The sequence below is a fragment of the Giraffa tippelskirchi genome, chromosome 5, assembly GCF_054371585.1.
Source record: "Giraffa tippelskirchi isolate mGirTip1 chromosome 5, T2T-mGirTip1v1.2.pri, whole genome shotgun sequence".
Classification (NCBI taxonomy): Eukaryota; Metazoa; Chordata; class Mammalia; order Artiodactyla; family Giraffidae; genus Giraffa; species Giraffa tippelskirchi.
In genome coordinates, this window is record NC_137279.1 from 83,736,132 (window position 1) to 83,757,165 (window position 21,034).

The following is a 21,034-nucleotide window of genomic DNA, read 5'->3' on the forward strand; positions in this document are numbered from 1 at the left end:
GATGATATTAAAGTGTTGCACTCAATAAGCCAGCAAATTTGGAAAACTTAGCAATGGCCACAGGACTGGAAAAGTTCAGTTTTCATTCCAAACCCAGAGTCAGTGCCAAACAATGTTCAAACTACCCAACGGTTGCACTCATTTCACAAGCTAGCAAGGTAATGCTCAAAATCCTTTAGGCAGCATGTGAACTGAGAAATTCCAGATGCACAAGCTGGATTTAGAAAAGGCAGAGGAAGGAGATATCAAATTGGGCACAAGCTGGATTTAGAAAAGGCAGAGGAAGGAGATATCAAATTGCCAACAACCATTGGATCACACAAAAAAATTCCAGAAAAAAATCTACTTCTGCTTCACTGACTATGCTAAAGTCTTTGACTGTGTGGATTATAGCAAACTGTGGAAAATTCTTCAAGAGATGGAAATACCAGACCACCTTATCTGCCTCCTCAGAAACCTATATGCAGATCAAGGAAAAACAGAACAAGACATGGAACAATGGAATGGTTCAAAATTAGGAAAGTAGTACATACAGGTTGCATATTGCACCCTACTTATTTAACTTATATGCAGAATACAGCATGCGAAAGACTCTGCTGAGTAAAGCTTAAGCTTGAATTAAGATTGCTGGTTGAAATATCCATATCAAATATCAATATCAGATATGCTATGACACAAGTCTAATGGCAGAAAGCTTAGAGTAACTAAGAAGCCTCTTGATGAAGGTGAAAAGAGGAGAGTAAAAAAGCTGGCTTAAAACTCAACATTTAAAAAACTAAGATCATGACATTCAGTCCCATCACTTCATGGCAAATAGATGGGGAAATTATGGAAACAGTGGTAGACTTTATTTTCTTGAATCCAAACCACTGAATACCACGACTGCAGCCATGAAATTAAAAAAAGCTTGCTCTTCGGAAGAAAAAATATGACTAACTTAGACATTGTAATAAAATGCAGACACATCTGTTTCAGACAAAATAGGCCTTTAAATAAAGAATATTACAAGAGATAAGGAAAGAGACTACATAATGGTCCAGGGATCAATCCAAGAGGAAGACATAACAATTGTAAATGTCTATGCAGCCTACATAGGAGCATGTCAATACATAAGGCAAACACAAATAGATTAAAAGGAGAAGTTGACAGTAACACAATAATAGTAGGAGACTTTAACACCTCACTCACACCAATGGACAGATCATCAAAACAGAAAATTAACAAGGAAACACAAGTCTTAAATGATACATTAGATGTGATGGATCTCATTGATATCTTCAGGACATTCCATCCAAATGCAGAAGAATACACCTTCTTCTCAAGCGCACATGGAACATTCTCCAGGATAGACCACATCTTGTGTCACAAGTCAAATCTCAGTAAATTTAAGAAAACTGAAATCACATCAAGCATCTTCTCTGACCACAATGCTATGAGACTAGATATCAGTTACAAGAAAAAAAAAAAAAACCTGTAAGAAACACAAACACGTGGAGATTGGACCACACGTTTCTAAATAGCCAACAGGTTACTGAAGAAATCAAAAGGGAAATAAAAAAAAATTCTAGGAACAAATGACAATGAAAACATGACAACTCAAAACCTATGGGATGCAACAAAAGCAGTTCTAAGAGGGAAGTCTATAGCAATACAATCCGACCTCAAGACACAAGAAAAACATCGACTAGACAACCCAACTTTACACCTAAAACAACTGGAAAAAGAGGAACAAAAAACCCCGCAGAATTAGTAGAAGGAAACAAATCATCAAGATCCGAGGAGAAAAACAGAAAATAAGTGAAAGAAACAATAGTAAAGATCGATAAAACTGAAAGCTGGTTCTTTGAGAAAATAAACAAAAAGCCTTTAGCCAGACTCATCAAGAAAAAAAAGAGAGAAGAATGAAATCAACAAAATTAGAAATGAAAAAGAGAGGTTACAACAGACAGTGCAGAAATACAAAGGATTATAAGAGACTGTTATGAACAACTACACGGCAACAAAATGGATAACCTGGAAGAAGTGGACAGATTCTTAGAAAAGTTCAATCTTCCAAGACTGAACCAGGAAGAAATAGAAATTATGAACAACCCAATTACAAGCAGTGAAATTGAAGCTGTGATCAAACATCTCCCAAAAAACAAAAGCCCAGGACCAGATGGCTTCACAGGAGAATTCTGTCAAACATTTAGAGACAAGTAATGCCTATCCTTCTAAAACTCTTTCAAAAAATTGCAGAGGAAGGAACACTTCCAAACGCATCCTATGAGGCCACCATCACCCTGATACCAAAAGTAGACAAAGGCAACAGAAAAAAAGAAAACTATGGGCCAATTCACTGATGAACAGAGATGCAAAAATCCTCAACAAAATTTTAACAAACAGAATTCAGCAACACATCAAAAAGTTCATACACCACGATAAACCTGGGTTTATTCCAGGAATGCAAGGATTCTTCAATATACACAGATCAGTCAATGTGATACACAGTATTAGCAAATTGAAAGATAAAAACCATATGATCATCTCAATAGATGCAGAAAAAGCCTCTGACAAAATTCAGCACCCATTTATGATTAAAACTCTTCAAAAAATGGGCATTCAAGGAACCTACCTCAACATGGTAAAGACCATATGTGATAAGCCTACAGCAAAGATTATTCTCAATGGTGGAAAGCTGAAAGCATTCCTCCTAAGATCAGGAACAAGACAAGGGTGTTCACTTTCACCACTATTACTCTACATAGTTCTGGAAGTCCTAGCTACAGCAATCAGAGAAGAAAAAGAAATAAAAGAAATCCAGATGGGAAAAGAAGAAGTAAAACTCTCACCGTTTGCAGATGACATGATACTGTACATAGAAAACCCTAAAGATAGTATCAAGAACCCACTAGAGCTAATCAGTGGATTTAGCAGAGTTGCAGGATACAAAATCAATACACAGAAATCGCTTGCATTTCTACATACTAACAATGAAAAATCAGAAAGAGAAATTAAGGAATCAATCCCATTCGCCATTGCAACAAAAGGAATTAAATATCCAGGAATAAACTTACCAAGGAGACAAAAGAACTGTACACAGAAACCTAGAAGACACTAATGAAAGAAATCAAAGAATAAACAGATGGAGAGATACTCCATGTCCCTGGGTAGGAAGAATCAATATTGTGAAAACGACTATACTACCAAATGCAATCTACAGGTTCAGTGCAATCCCTATCAAATTACCAATGGCATTTTTCACAGAACCAGAACAAAAAATTTCACAATTCATATGGAAACACAAAAGACCCTGAAAAGCCAAAGCAGTCTTGAGAAAGAAGAATGGTGCTGGAGGAATCAACCTTCCTGACTTCAGATTACACTACAAAGCTACAGTCATCAAGACAGTATGGTAGTGCCACAAAAACAGAAATATAGACCAATGGAACAAGATAGAAAGCCCAGAAATAAACCCATGCACCTATGGGCACCTTATTTTTGACAAAGGAGGCAAGAATATACAATGGGGGCAAAGACAGGCTCTTCAATAAATGGTGCTGGGAAAACTGGACAGCTACACGGAAAAGAATGAAATTAGAACACTTCCTAACACCATACACAAAGATAAACTCAAAATGGATTTAAGACCTAAACGTAAGACCAGAAACTATAAAGCTTAGAGGAAAACATAGGCAGAACACTCGATGACATAAATCAAAGCAAGATCCTCTATGACCCACCTCCTAGAGTAACGAAAATTAAAAAAAAAAGTAAACAAGTGGGACCCGATTAAACTTAACAACTTTTGCACAGCAAAGGAAACTATAAGCAAGGTGAAAAGGCAACCCTCAGAATGGGAGAAAATAATAGCGAATGAAAAAACTGACAAAGGATTAATTTCAAAAATATGCAAGCAGCTCATACAACTCAGTGCCAGAAAAACAAACAACCCAATCAAAAAGCGGGAAAAAGACCTAAACAGACATTTCTCCAAAGAAGACATACAGATGGCTAACAGACACATGAGAAGATGCTCAACATTGCTCATTATTAGAGAAATGCAAATCAAAACTACCGTGAGATATCACCTCACACCGGTCAGGATGGCCATCATCAAAAAGTCTACAAACAGTAAATCTGGAGAGGGTGTGGAGAAAAGGGAACACTCTTGCACTGTTGGTGGGAACGTAAAATTGATACAGCTACTATGGAGATTCCTTAAAAAACTGGGACTAAAACCACCATATGACCTAGCAATCCCACTCCTAGGCACATACCCTGAGGAAACCAACATTGAAAAAGACACCTGTATCCCATTGTTCACTGCAGCACTATTTGCAATAGCCAGAACATGGAAGCAACCTAGATGTCCATCAACAGACGAATGGATAAAGAAGTTGTGGTACATAGTCACAATGGAATATTACTCAGCTATTAAAAGGAATGCATTTGAGTCAGATCTGATGAGGTGAATGAACCTAGAACCTATTATACAGTTTGTGTATAATAGAGAAGTGAAGTGAGTGAAGTGAGTCAGAAAGAGAAAGATAAATATCGTATTCTAACGCATATGTATGGAATCTAGAAACATGGTAGTGAAGAATTTATTTACAGGACAGCAATGGAGAAACAGACATAGAGAATAGACTTATGGACACGGGGAGAGGGGAGGAGAGGGTGAGATGTATGGAAACAGTAACATGGAACCTTACATTACCATATGTAAAGTAGATGGCCGACGGGAATTTGCTGTACGGCTCAGGAAACTCAAACAGGGGCTCTGTTTCAATGAAGATGGGTGGGATGGGGTGGGAGAAGGGAGAGAGGTTCAAAAGGGTGGGGATATATGTGTACCTATGGCTGATTCATGGTGAGATTTGACAGAAAACAACAAAATTCTGTAAAGCAATTATCCATCAATGAAAAACTGTATTAATTAAAAAAAAAAAAAAAAGCAAAAACATCGCTTTTCCAACGGTGCTTATAGTCAAAGCTATGGTTTTTCCAGTAGTCATGTATTGACTGTAAGAGTTGGACCATAAACAAGGCTGTGTGCGAAAGAACTGATAATTTCAGATTTTGATGCTGGAAAAGAGTCTTCACAGTCCCTTGAACAGCAAGGAGGTCAAACGAGTCAATCCTAAAGGAAATCAACTCTGAATATTCATTGGAATGGCTGCTATTGATGCTCAAGCTCCAATACTTTGGCAACCTGATTTGAAGATTTAACTCATTGGTAAGACCTTGATGCTGGGAAAGATTGAAGGGAGGAGGAGAAGCAGACAACAGAGGATGAGATGGTTGGATGGCATCACTGACTTAATGGACATGAGTTTGAGCAAACTTGGGGAGATGGTGAAGAACAGGGAAGCCTGGTGTGCTAACGTCCATGGGGTTGCAAAGAGTAGGGCATGACTGAAGGACTGAACAGCAAAGTTTTTAAAGATTGAAAATATAATGTGAAAAATCTTCCTTCCTATCCCTATTCTTTTGCCACTAAGGCACCTGTGGCATACCCTGATTAGAAAGTAGTGTTTTGAGGTTCTTCTGTATACATTCTAATATATATCTTACTTTGAAAATACTAGCACAATATATACATTCTTTACCTCTTTTTACACAATAGCAGCATGCCATATACACTGTTTTGCACTTTTTTCATTTTACTTAACTATATATATTTCAGATTATTTTATATCAGTACACAGTATTCCCTCATTTTTCTGACTACATAATACTCCATATTCGGGGTAAACCATAATTAGTTCAACTAGTCACCTATTAGTAGATATTTGGGTCATGTTCAGTTCAGTTCAGTTCAGTTGCTCAGTTGTGTCCGACTCTTTGCGACCCCATGAATTGCAGCACGCCAGGCCACCCTGTCCATCACCAACTCCCGGAGTCTACCCAAACCCATGTCCATCGAGTCGGTGATGCCATCCACCATCGCATGCTCTGTCGTCCCCTTCTCCTCCCGCCCCCAATCCCACCCAGCATCAGGGTCTTTTCCAATGAGTCAACTCTTCGCATGAGGTGGCCAAAGTATTGGAGTTTCAGCTTCAACATCAGTCCTTCCAATGAACACCCAGGATTGATCTCTTTTAGGATGGATTGATTGGATCTCCTTGCAGTCCAAGGGACTCTCAAGAGTCTTCTCCAACACCACAATTCAAAAGCATCAATTCTTTGGCACTCAGCTTTCTTCACTGCCCAACTCTCACATCCATACATGACCACTGGAAAAACCATAGCCTTGACTAGATGGACCTTTGTTGGCAAAGTAATGTCTCTGCTTTTAAATATGCTATTAAGGTTGGCCATAACCTTCCTTCCAAGGAGTAAGCATCTTTTAATTTCATGGCTGCAATCACCATCAGCAGTGATTTTGGAGCACCAAAAAATAAAGTCTGACACTGTTTCCACTGTTTCCCCATCTATTTCCCATGAAGTGATGGGACCAGATGCCATGATCTTAGTTTTCTGAACGTTGAGCTTTGAGCCAACTTTTTCACTCTCCTCTTTCACTTTCATCAAGAGGCTCTTTAGTTCTTCTTCACTTTCTGCCATAAGGGTGGTGTCATCTGCATATCTGAGGTTATTGATATTTCTCCCAGCAATCTTGATTCCAGCTTGTGTTTCTTCCAGCTCAGCGTTTCTCATGATGTACTCTGCATATAAGTTAAATAAGCAGGGTGACAATATACAGCCTTGACACACTCCTTTTCCTATTTGGAACCAGTCTGTTGTTCCATGTCCAGTTCTAACTGTTGCTTCCTGACCTGCATACAGGTTTCTCAGGAGACAGGTCAGATGGTCTGGTATTCCCATCTCTTTAAGAATTTTCCACAGTTTTTATCGTGATCCACACAGTCAAAGGCTTTGGCATAGTCAATAAAGCAGAAATAGATGTTTTTCTGGAACTCTCTTGCTTTTTCGATGATCCAGCGGATGTTGGCAATTTGATCTCTGGCTCCTCTGCCTTTTCTAAAACCAGCATGAACATCTGGAAGTTCACAGTTCACGTATTGCTGAAGTCTGGATTGGAGAATTTTGAGTATTACTTTACTAGCGTGTGAGATGAGTGCAATTGTGCGGTAGTTTGAGCATTCTTTGGCATTGCCTAACTTTGGGATTGGAATGAAAACTGATCTTTTCCAGTCCTGTGGCCACTGCTGAGTTTTCCAAATTTGCTAGCATATCGAGTGCAGTACTTTCACAGCATCACCTTTGAGGATTTGAAATAGCTCAACTGGAATTCCATCAACTCCACTTGCTTTGTTCATAGTGATGCTTTCTAAGGCCCACTTGACTTCACATTCCAGGATGTCTGGCTCTAGGTGAGTGATCACACCATCATGATTATCTGGGTCGTGAATATCTTTTTTGTATAGTTCTTCTGTGTATTCTTGCCACCTCTTCTTAATATCTTCTGCTTCTGTTAGGTCCATACCATTTCTGTCCTTTATCGAGCCTATCTTTGCATGAAATGTTCCTTTGGTATCTCTAATTTTCTTGAAGAGATCTCTAGTCTTTCCCAATCTGTTATTTTCCACAATTTCTTTGCACTGATCGCTGAGGAAGGCTTTCTTATCTCTCCTTGCTATTCTTTGGAACTCTACATTCAGATGGGAATATCTTCCCTTTTCCCCTTTGCTTTTCACTTCTCTTCTCTTCCCAGCTATCTGTAAGGCCGCCTCAGACAGCCATTTTGTTTTTTTGCATTTCTTTTCCATGGGGATTTTCTTGATCCTTGTTTCCTGTACAATGTCACGAACCTCTGTCCATATTTCATCAGGCACTCTGCCTATCAGGTCTAGTCCCTTAAATCTTTTTGTCACTTCTACTGTATACTCATAAGGGATTTGATCTAGGTCATACCTGAATGAACTAGTGGTTTTCCCTACTTTCTTCAATGTAAGTCTGAATTTGGCAATAAGCAATTCATGATCTGAGCCACAGTCTGCTCCTGGTCTTGTTTTTGCTGACTGTATAGAGCTTCTCCATCTTTGGCTGCAAAGAATATAATCAATCTGATTTCAGTGTTGACCATCTGGTGATGTCCACGTGTAGAGTCTTCTCTTGTGTTGTTGGAAGAGGGTGTTTGCTATGACTAGTGCGTTCTCTTGGCAAAACTCTATTAGCCTTTGCCCTGTTTCACTCTGTACTCGAAGGCCAAACTTGCCTGTTACACCATGTGTTTCTTGACTTCCTACTTTTGCATTCCAGTCCCCTATAATGTAAAGGACATCTTTTTTGGGTGTTAGTTCTACAAGGTCTTGTATGTCTTCATAGAACCGTTGAACTTCAGCTTCTTCGGCGTTACTGGTCGGGGCATAGACTTGGATTACCGTGATATTGAATGGTTTGCCTTGGAAACGAACAGAGATCATTGTATCGCTTTTGAGATTGCATCCAAGTACTGCATTTTGGACTCTTTTGTTGACCATGATGGCTACTCCATTTCTTCTAAGGGATTCTTGCCCACAGTAGTAGATATAATGGTCATCTGAGTTAAATTCACCCATTCCAGTCCATCTTAGTTCGCTGATTCCTAGAATGTCGATGTTCACTCTTGCCATCTCCTGTTTGACCACTTCCAATTTGCCTTGATTCATGGACCTAACATTCCAGGTTCCTCTGCAATATTGCTCTTTACAGCGTCCGACTTTGCTTCTATCACCAGTCACATCCACAGTTGGGTATCGTTTTTGCTTTGGCTCCATCCCATCATTCTTTCTGGAGTTATTTCTCCACTGATCTCCATTAGCCTATTGGGCAGCTCCTGAGCTGGGGAGTTCATCTTTCAGTGTCCTATCTTTTTGCCTTTTCATACTGTTCACGGGTTTCCAAGGCAAGAATACTGAAGTGGTTTGCCATGCCCTTCTCCAGTGTACCACATTCTGTCAGACCTCTCCACCATGACCCATCCGTCTTGGGTGGCCCCACATGGCATGGCTTAGTTTCATTGAGATAGACAAGGCTGTGGTCCGTGTGATCAGATTAGCTAGTTTTCTGTAATTTTAGTTTCAGTGTGTCTGCCCTCTGATGCCCTCTCCCAACACTTACCATCTTACTTGGGTTTCTCTTACCTTGGACCTTTGGTAATTCCTCTCGCAGCTGCTGCCGGCCGCCAGCCCCTGGCCCGGCCTAGCCCCTCTCGGCCGCCGCCCCCGGCTCCTGGCCCCCAGCCTGGCCTAGCTCCTCTCGGCCACGCTTCTGCGTCGAGCCGTCACAGCTGCCTTGCTTCTGCGCTCTGCTAAGGACACTCAAACAGGAAAATAAGATAAAATAGCACACTAAACTGAGAGTCAGATCTACGTGCATGTGAAATCTCAATTTATGACAGAGTTGGCACGCCACAACTCTGGTACAGGGATAATCCTTTGAATATGTAGGCTGAGACACTTAGCTAGTCACATGGGATAATCATAAAATTTTGTTTTTACTTCTCATTATAATCATTCCAAGTTGACCATGTACCTAAATCTGATAAACAAAATAAGATTACTGAAAGGTAATGTAGGAATATATCTTCCTGGATTTAGGGTAGGGAAAGATACTTTATAAACATTAAAACAAGCACTAATCATAAAGGAGATAGGTCAATTTAACTAAAATTCAAAAAGTTCTATTCGTCAGACAGTTAGGAGATTAAAAGGGCAAGTTATTCACTGAGAGAAGATATCTATAACACATAAAATTAACAGAGGGCTTGTATAGAAAATATTTTAAAAATTTCTACAAATTAATAAAAAAAAGAGAGAGAGCAGACTACTTGGTGCAAAAATGATCAAGAAACTTAAACATATTTTTGTCTTTGGTTGTTCAGTCATGTTTAACTCTTTTTCGACCATATGGACTGTAGCCCACCAGGTTCCTCTGTCCGTGGGATTTGCCAGGCAAGAATACGGGAGTGGATTGCCATTTCTTTCTCTAGGGGCTCTTCCCCACCCAGGGATCAAACCCATCAAATCCACCTGCATTGGCAGATGGATTCTTTACCACTGAGCCACCAGGGAAGCCCGAACAGGTATGTCACCAAATAGAATAGCCAACTGGTTAGTGAACATATGAAAATATACTCAATCTTATTAATAATTTAGGACTGCAATATGATACTACAATACTACTACACAAATTCCAGAATGTCTAAAATTAAAAATACACACAATACCAAGTGCAGTGAGGATGTGGAGAAATTAGAACTCTCAATACTCTTTAGATGAGAATGTAAATTAATACACATACTTTGGAAAACATAGTTTTCTAAATTTAAATATGCACACACCTTATGATCTATCAATGTCCCTCTTAAGTATATATTAACATTGTCATGCATATGTGTACAAACAGATGTACAAGAATGCTCATATCTGAATTATTCATAATAGCCTCATGTTGAAAACAATCCCAAAGTCCAAAAAATAGAGTGAAAAAATATACTGGTATATTCACACATTGGAAAATTATATGGGCATAAAAATTTCTGCTCTACTGCTATGTACAACTATATAGGTGAATCTCTCAAAGATAAAGTTGAATAAAAGAGGTTAGATATAGTAATAGAATACCACTTATATAAAGTTCAATCTACAGAACTCAACTGAACTACTTAAGGAGATGCACACTTAAAATTATAAGAAAAATAGGATATGATTACCATCAAAGTTGGGATCATTGTTATCTTTAGTGGGGGAAAAACGAGATTTTAATGTAAAGGGTACCTAGGGGTTCTTGAGCTACTACATTCTGCTGTCCTGGGTGATGCTTACATAATGTTTACCTCTTAATAACAAAATAAATATAATAATTCATTAAGTTACACATTTATGGATTGTGTACTTATTTTGCATCTTATCTTACTGATGTATAGCTGATTTACATCATGTTAAGTTTCAGATATACAGCACAGTGATTCCATTATGTATATGTATATAGTGTATATGTATATATTTATATGTTTTTTTCAGATTCCTTTCTCTTATAGGTTATTACAAAATGTTGAGTATAGTTCCCTGTGCCATACAGTAGGTCTTTGTTTGTTACTCTGCTTTATGAATTGTAGTGTGTATATATTAATCCCAAATTCCTAATTTATCCCTTCTAGCAACCTTCCCCTTTGGTGAACATACATTTGTTTTCTATGTCTGTGGGTCTATTTCTGCTTTGTGAAGAAGTTCATTTGTATCATTTTCTTTTTTTTAGACTTTACATGTAAGTGATATCATATAATACTTGTCTTTCTCTGATTGGCTTACTTCATGTAGTATGATAATCTCTTGGTTATCCATGTGACAAATAGCATTATTTCACTATTTTTTATGACTGAGTAATATTTCCACATTGTGTGTGTGTGTGTATAAACACATACATTCCACATCTTCTTTATCCATTTATATGTCAGTGGACATTTAGTTTGTCCTAAGTGTTGGTTTGTATATTTTTAAGGGTATGTGATATTTTTAATAATGAAAAGATGTATAAAAGAGAAATATATTTGATATCCTCTTTTATATATTAATATGTTATATATTAATATTGTAAAATTATTTTTACAATAATTAAGTTCATATATACAACTGATGGAGAAGGAAATGGCAACCCATTCCAGTACTCTTGCCTGGAAAATTCCACGGATGGAGGACCTGGTAGGCTACAGTCCATGGGATTGCAAAGAGTCAGACACGACTGAGCAAGTTCATGCATGTACGCATATAACTGAAATAAAAATTTCATGGATTAATATAGCAAATATTTTATTTTATTATTATGTTTATGAATAACAAAAAAACTTAGGATTTCCATATAGCAACTGGAAATTCCGAGTTGGGATCAGAAATGACACATCTCTCTACAGCAGCATTTAAAAATATTTTATATTGTGTTAATTTCTACTGTACAGCAAAGTGATTCAGTTATACATGTATATGTTCCTTTTCAAAGTCTTTTTATTGTGATTTATCACAGGATATTGAATATGGTTCCCTGTGCTACACAGTAGGACCTTGTTGTTTATCCATCCTATATATAATAGTTTGTACCTACTAATCCCAAATTCCCAATCCTTCCCTCCCTCATCTCCCATGCCTCTGGCAACCATAAGTCTTTTCTCTATATCTATGAATCTGTTTCTTTTTACAGATATGTTCATTTGTCTCATATTTTAGAATTCCATATATAAGTGATATCATGTAGTATTTGTCTTTCTCTTTCTGACTTACTCTACTTAATATGATAATCTCTAGGTCCATCCAAGTTGCTGCAAATGGCATTTTAAAATTTTTTATGGTTGAGTAATATTCCATTGTGTTTAAATATACACTGTATCTTTATTCGTTCATCTGCTGATGGACATTTAGATTATTTCTATGTCTTGGCTATTGAAAAATGGTGCTCACAGCAGCATTTTCGGTTGGAGAATTAATTCTTATTTTTGGAGGATTATCCTGTACATTGTAGGACATTTACCACCATTGCTGGCTTCTGCCAACTAGATGCCAATAGCACCACACACTTCCTCCATCTATTACCACCTCGAAGGCAGAATCGCCCCAGTTGAGAACCACTGCCCTAGAGGATCTTTAACTTTCTAAATTTGCCATGTTTTCCTGAAGAGTTCTTAAGTTAGGATTTATCAAACATGAGTGTCACTTGGATATTCTGTTTGAGAAGTAGGCTGGGAATCTGCCTTATGAACGAGGATTCTGGGTGATTCTGAAGCAGTGTTCTAAAAATGAAAAACATTGCCCTAGGATAACAGCAGTCTTGAATAAAAACCCCTTTGGAGCTATCAGAATGCTCCTGATCCATTAGTTTTCAAAGGACAGGTCAATGCATTAGAAAATGATAAGTATCTATTGGGTGAGAAATCATGTAAAACATCCAAGAACTCTTTATGGAGCAAATCTAGTCTAGGCATTCATGAAATCCCAGCAGGAGAGTCTTTCCTTTGTGTCATGCTCTGTGACATGTTTGGAGCTGAGAAGGGAAGTGCTGTAGAGACGGAGTCTGACTTTTCTGCATGCCTGATTTTCCTGGAGCTCGCACTGAAGAAGGAGCATGAATCCCCAGTAAAGACACTGCCTGGCGGTGCCAATTACTTCATGCCTGATAGAGAATGCCTCCTCATACTTCGGATTTCTTTTCATCCCAGTTAATTGTTCTTCCTAAATTGAATGATCTATTTTTGGAACTAAAAGAGATGCAGTGTAGAAAGGAACTGACAAAGCCTAAGGCAGAGAAGGAAGGTAGTCAGAGGCAAGGCAGGAAAGAGAGGGGTCTTCTGTCTGACTTCATCTTCCCTATAACAAGCACAAAAAGAGAAGAGGAAGGGCATACTCTTTTCCCGCGAGCAGAGGGATGAGACATCAGGGGCCGGAGATTTTGCTTTAAAAATGAGGAATGCATGAAATTTAAAAAAATGTAAAATTGTAAGAACAGCTGTATGACCTGGAGGCCTAGGTCTTAAAAGCCATTGGGTTTTACCTTAAAACTCTATAGTGGCTGAGCATGTTCATATCATCAAATCGGAAAATGAAAAACCTGCTCCTTTACTCTATTTCTCAATATAACTATTTAAAAAAGCACCATGGCCTTAGACCTGAAAATGTGGGACTGTCTCATGGATGTAATTCCAAGGGAGGTCTTCTGATACATCTAGGACACACCCATGTCTGATGAGCCATAGATGCACACAGATGTGTGTGTTTCTAATGAACTCAGAACTGTAAGTAACATCCACTCTTAGTCAGGTCCATTAGCTATCATCAAAAACGCATTTGAAAAAAGTCAGCAAATATTGCACCTAACAATCAGTGTAGACATCAGCTTTTTCCATTCAGCTGCTTCTGTAAACAGTGCTTTTGTTAACTCCAGTAGTTCTTCTGATCCTCCTTCCAATTGAACATCGTGCTCAATGCTTTGGAACATGCCTCTGCTAGCCACTTCTAATGCTTCTCTTCTCTAGGCGTTTTGACTGCAGTTACACTTTGAAAAGACTCTCTTGTATGCTTTTAAATGTTTAGCAAAACTACAAAGCAGAACACACATCATTTTCTTCAAAACACATAAACATTGTGTCCTGTAAAAGAGACTCCTCCAAAGACAGCTTGACTTTAAAATATATGAGAAAAACAGAGACCTTCCAAACTCCCATATGATTGTGACATTCTTTTCACCCCTCAGTGGAGATTTTAACAATATCTGTAGTTCACTCCTGAAAAGATTCAACTAAGCAAGGGGAAAGACTGCAAACCACAGGTAACACTTGCTTTTCACTGCCATGAGGTGTCAGGAGAGGAGTTCCTGCAAGGCTGCCCATGGCATTCATTTTTCCCATTCCCCTGCCAGTTTAGTCTTAGCCTTCAATGGATGGAATACTCTTATTTTTCTATGTGACTGAGCATTTGATTTTCATCCACTTTAAGTAGGAGACTCTAATATCAAGACGGTGGAAAATGGAGTATGGGGAAAGAGAAAGGAAAGATTCTGGGAACCATAAGATTCAACCCATCACTCTGTGCAGATGTTTCTATGCCAGGCTCTAACACAAAAGTGATAGAATTAAAAGACCGTTGCCTTCCCTCCTTGCATATGTAAATGTACAGGCTGATTAAGCAAACCTCTGCTCGACTCTAGAGAAAAGTGAAAGTGAAAGTGTTAATCGCTCATTTGTGTCGGATTCTTTGTGACCCCAAGGACTGTAGCCTGCCAGGCCTGTCTATCCATGGAATTCTCTAGGCAAGAATACTGGAGTGGTTAGCCATTCCTTTCTCCAGGGAATTTTCCTGACCCAGGGATCGAACCTGGGTCTCCCAGATTGCAGGCAGATTCTTTACCATCTGAGCCACCAAGGAAGCACTAGAGAGTTTCTACTAAACTGAAACTTGAGTAAATAAAGAGATATGTTCTATAATGATCATGTATCATGCCTGCATTCAAATTTTAGCTCCACCTGAATCTGTACAACCTTGGGAAAACTTTATTGACCTTGAACTGATGACTGAACTTCTTTATGTATGTTAACTCATCTGTAAAATTGAAATAACATTAGTACATGTCACTAGGACTATTGTGAGGATGAAATGTGTGGTTGGATATAAAAATACTTAGAATGATTCCTGTCTATAATTATGAAAAATAGAAGTGGTTATGATTATTGTTGATATTAGTATCAGTATTATTTCTTTTATGCGTTCAAAATCAATGACAATACTGTGATAGACTGAAATCTAACCAATTTCAGAGATAAATAGCAATAGTCAGGGACAGATATTGCCCCTATGACAGGTATTGAGTCACTCTGAGTCACTTTGTCGGGTGACTTCAGCTTGCAGCAGCTTGAAACAGAGCTTGGGTTCCCAGCCGGAGACTGAGCTGGATTGCAGCAGTGAAAGCACCAGATCCTAGCCACTAGACTGGTCATCAGTGACAAGAGCTCTGGGCCTTCAGCTTTGCAGAAAAGAATTTCCACAAAGATGGAAAGTAGTGAAGCAAGTAGAATGTTTATTAAGAGGAAAAAAGAGTATAGTATATATGGATAGACACACGGGCAGACTCAGAGAGAGAGTCCCTGAATCTTGCCCTTGTGGCAGTTTGAATTACATTTATGGGGCATTTCTTCCAGGTTTCCTTTGACCAATTATTTTGACTTGCCTGGTTAATAGTCCATATTCAGTGTACTTCAGGATCCTTCCATGTGTGAGTATGCATCTCTTAGCCAAGATGGGATTTTACCAGAGAGGCCTGTGGATAGCCTGGCATTAGCTAGCATCACTCCCATTTGACCTCCAAGGAGCCTTTTTGTGCATGTTTGGTGGGTGAGGTCTCCTGACTTCAAGATCAAAATATATGGTCTGGGCAGGGCCCAGCCTCTTCCCTTAATTGTCCTGCTATTCTTGTCTTGGAGTTTTGGTCCTTAGGGAATGAGTTTCCAATTTTACCCTGGGAGACCCATCTTCCTCCTGCCTCAAAATCATTCCAGAATCTGTCTGAATTTTATATTTGCAGAATGATCCTGGGAGAGTGGTTAAAAAGAGTATGCATCTGGTTTAAAATTTTTTTTCTAGAGTTGCCCTTTTACATTCCATTTTGAGTTTGTTCTTTCTGAAGCATCTTGTAAGAAAGAGTCAGGGACATTTCCTATTATTTGAATATCGTTCAGGTGGAATGGGATCATTATTCATTTCTATAACTATGTTTTTGGCCCAGGACTTCAGTGGTATTTCTGATTCTTAGGTTGTCAGATCGACCATTAATGGAAGAATCCACTTCATCTTGTTCTTCTGGGTCCAAAGGTGTGTGCAGTAATTGTATTTCTGCAATTTTCATGCTATATTTATTCTAGATGTAGGAAACATTTACACTGAAACTATCTTTGTGGCCTATCTTCCCCTCAAAATCTGGCCTAGGAAACTTAATGGATTATTCTGTATGAGTGAACGTAAGAGTAAAAAGATGGTCTTCATTTACTGAAAACTTATTCACTGAATATTTATTGAGCAGCCACTATGTGTGTAAGTTATTGCACTTGCTATTGAGAATTCAATGTTGAACAAGACAGACCCAGTATCTGCTTTCATAGGAATATTCTGGTGTGAAAGGCAGATGTTAAACAAATAATTCTATGTTAACTGGTTTGATTACAATTGTGAAAAGTATAGAGAAGACAGAGGTTGTTCTGTGAATATGTCATTAAATGTGAGGTCTAAGGGGTCAAAGAAGGTTCCTTGAGGAACTATTAACGAGGTGAGATTTGAAGGAGGAATAAGAGTTTCTTAGATGAAGGAGAAGAGAAAAAAGACTATCCTAGGCAGAAGGAATAGCATATGCCTGAGCCCTGAGCACAGTAAGAACATGGAACATTTAATGAAGTGCAGAGAGAAGAGGAGATAGATATGAGACAGGGAAGAGGAAGGAAAAACCAACCCAGGTAAGAACTCAAGGCCATGTTGAGGAGTTTCATCTTTATCCAAGAACAATGGGGAATCATCAAAGAGAGTGACATAATCAGAATTATGTTTTTAAAAGCTACTATGGGGACTTCTGTGGTGGTCCAGTAGGTAAGACTCTGCACTTGAAATACAAGGGGCAGGGGTTTAATCTTGGGGGGTCCGGGTTCAGTTCCCTAGGTCAGGGGACTAGATCCCACATGCCATAAATAAGACCCAGCACAGCAAAACAAATACATTAAAACAAACAAACAAAAATCTACCATGTGGAAGAGAGAGTTTGGATATAGTGGAAGCATTTAGTAGACTGTTAGTTTGAAGGAATTTAGAAAAGTGGTGATGGCAAAGTGGGCATGGGTAGATGTGAACAGAATTGAGAAATATTTAGGTGGTGCTACTGAAAAAATGTTAGTGGTAAGAATAAGGAAGAGGGAGATCGCAAGCCTAACCATGAAGTGGACTTCTGGTGGCAATATTCACAAAAATAGAATTCACAGCAAGAGAACCAAGTTGTATGAATTAGTGACAGTATGCCTTCAGTTCTGAAATATTACATTTATGAAGCTTTAGCAGTGGTGCTTTGTAAAGTTTAACAATGGGATCTCCAAAAAGGAGAAAAGAAATAAATACATAGCATTTGGTAATTTCTGTAGTGTAAATGCTCTCATCACGGTAGGTTTCAGCCTACCAACACTGTGGCACTGACCATGGTGTTGTGAAGTGCTTCCAATGAGGGAAATATAGAGAAATGGTTGGATATCTAAGTCCTGGGCTTAAAGGAGCCTGGGCTCATCAGTGTTTAAATGAGAACTACATGGGTGAGACTCTGAGAGCATACCGAGTGAAAAGAGGACTGAGACCTGACAAACCCAAATCTCAGAGTTCATAAGAGGGAAACCAGAGAGAAAGAATAATCTGCAGAGGGTGCATCATTCCATGAGGCCGTGAAAAACTGTTTTTTGAGAGATGATTTGGTAAACAGAGTTAAATGCTACTGATAGATCAAATAAGATGGTGGCTGAACATTTTCCACTGGACTTAACGACAGAAATCATTAGTGACCCTTTTGAGAGAAATTTCCATAGGGTGGTGAGGACAGAAGTCTGACCAGAGTGGTTTGAAAACACATTAGAGAAGATGGAGACAATGAGTGTAGAGAACTCTTTTGAGATGCTTGACTGTGGAAGGGCAGCAAGAGGTAATGTGTTGCTGTCAGCTCGAGGGCCTGTGATAGGAAGTTGGTTCAGGGTTTTCTGTTTTTGCTTTTGTGTTTTAAATAATATAGAAATTTGAATATGGTAAAAGCTGATGTCAAGAATTCAACAGAGAGAGGGAGGATGCTCAAACATGAAATGGCTAACTTTGTGCAAAATTCCCTCTTCTTTTATTAGCTTGGACACTTCAGACTATGCTCTTCTCATCTCTATGCCTTTCTTTATGTTACTTATCTTTCTCCAAAAATATCTTCAATTCTACAAATTTCATTTATCTTAAACACAGAAATTCAAGTTTTATCTCCTCTGAATTTTCCCTGATTATTCCATCTTATCCTAACTGCTCCCCTTCTTAACACTGAGTTGTAAGCAGAAAGCAGGCTGCTTGTTCAGTAGGTCAGAGGGACAGGAAAAAAATACGAATGATCTAGGAGCCATCATCATGCTCTTTCCCTTGAAATTTCTTACCAATCCTGTGGAAAGTGTGGACCTTAGTGGCCACTTTTTAACTTTTAAAACTGCCCATCATTGGTCACAGCTGAGGACTGGAGTAAAGAGTTAAACCAATTTGAATCCATCAGATTCTCTAATGAGAGAATTTGAAATAAGAGGCTTAAAAATTGTGTTTGTTCATGGTGGTCCCCAAAATTGTAAGAACATAAGAGTGGGAGTGCTTGAATGACTCTTTATGGATAGAGAGTCTGATAAATATGTAATAGTAGAGAAAGTATAAGATAGGTTCACAACATAGATAAGAGACTGAAGCAGACAAAGAGAGAGAGAGAATGAAAGAGAGAAAGTGAGGGAGCCTTTGTGTCATGTCCCAGGACCAGCCATATTTGTGGCCTGGCTACTTTCCCTTGCCATGAGTAATGGGACACCTCTACTTAAAATTGCTTCAAATTGTGCTCTTTCATAAAATGAAACAGTCTTTGATGGGTGACATCAATGATCAAGACTAGATGGAGCATTCTGAGATGATGGGTCTCATGAGTTGTAACTAGAAAGACAATACAAGACAAGGCAAAACTGACCCTAAAGGTTAGACAAAAATTGGAATCAAGGATCAGGCCAAAAACTGAGATCTAAGATTTCAACAAATGTGGAAAGTGGCAAAGATGCAAATTCTAGACAAATAAGCCATCCTGAGATAAAATTGTTTTTGTGCTAGGACAAGTATCTTTGTTTACCTTATCTTTGGGTCTGTTTGGAGGTCTTCAGTAAGGAAAATTAAACCAAAATCTAAGCCAAAAATATTCAGGTGTGTCCATTACTCTTTGTTTATCCTCCCATCTTTATGACTATTTTTCCTCTGAGTCTCCTTTCTCCTCCTGCTCTGTAATACAACTCCATTGAAGGAATATGCTGTCAGCTCCTTCCCTTTTCCTTCTTTTCTCTTCTTACATTCTTTACTTTTGTAGGATCATGTGTTTCCATGGCTTCATCACTGGCCATTATCTGCATCTACAGTCCTGAATCCACCCAAATGTAGCACCAACTTTATAACAACTTGTTGCATATCTACTTGGATGTTTCACTGGTCCTTCAAAGTCAGTATCACACAAAATAGGCTAGAATGTACTTTCTGGAGTCATACTGTCTTGGTTTGTACCCAGACCCTGCCCCAAATTAACTCCATGATTTTGAAGCTATTTAACGTTAGTCTCAGTTTCTTCATCTGTGAATGGGGAATCAGTTCAGTTCAGTCACTCAGTCGTGTCTCTTTGCGATCCCATGAATCACAGCACGCCAGGCCTCCCTGTCCATCACCAACGCTCGGAGTCCATCCAAACCCATGTCCATCGAGTCAGTGATGCCATCCAACCATCTCATCCTCTGTCATCACCTTCTCCTCCTTCCCCCAATCCCTCCCAGCATTAGGGTCTTTTCCAGTGAGTCAACTCTTTGCATGAGGTGGCCAAAGTATTGAAGTTTCAGCTTCAACATCAGTCCTTCCAATGAACACCCAGGACTGATCTCCTTTAGGATGGACTGGTTGGATCTCCTTGCAGTCCAAGGGACTCTCAAGAGTCTTCTCCAACACCACAGTTCAAAAGCATCAATTCTTCAGTGCTCAGCTTTCTTCATCGTCCAACTCTCACATCCATACTTGACTACTGGAAAAACCATAGCCTTGACTAGACGGACCTTTGTTGGCAAAGTAATGTCTCTGCTTTTAAATATGCTATCAAGGTTGGCCATAACCTTCCTTCCAAGGAGTAAGCGTCTTTTAATTTCATGGCTGCAGTCACCATCTGCAGTGATTTTGGAGCACCAAAGAATAAAGTCTGACACTGTTTCCACTGTTTCCCCATCTATTTCCCGTGAAGTGATGGGACCAGATGCCATGATCTTAGTTTTCTGAACGTTGAGCGTTGAGCCAACTTTTTCACTCTCCTCTTTCACGTTCATCAAGAGGCTCTTTAATTCTTCTTCACTTTCTGCCATAAGGGTGGTATCATCTGCATATCTGAGGTTATTGATATTTCTCCCAGCAATCTTGATTCCAGCTTGTGTTTCTTCCAGCCCAGCATTTCTCACGATGTACTGTGCATATAAGTTAAATAAGCATGGTGACAATATACAGCCTTGACACACTCCTTTTCCTATTTGGAACCAGTCTGTTGTTCCATGTCCAGTTCTAACTGTTGCTTCCTGACCTGCATACAGGTTTCTCAAGAGACAGGTCAGATGGTCTGGTATTCCCATCTCTTTAAGAATTTTCCACAGTTTATTGTGATTCACACAGTCAAAGGCTTTGGCATAGTCAATAAAGCAGAAATAGATGTTTTTCTGGAACTCTCTTGCTTTTTCGATGATCCAGAGGATGTTGGCAATTTGATCTCTGGTTCCTCTGCCTTTTCTAAAACCAGCTTGAACATCTGAAAG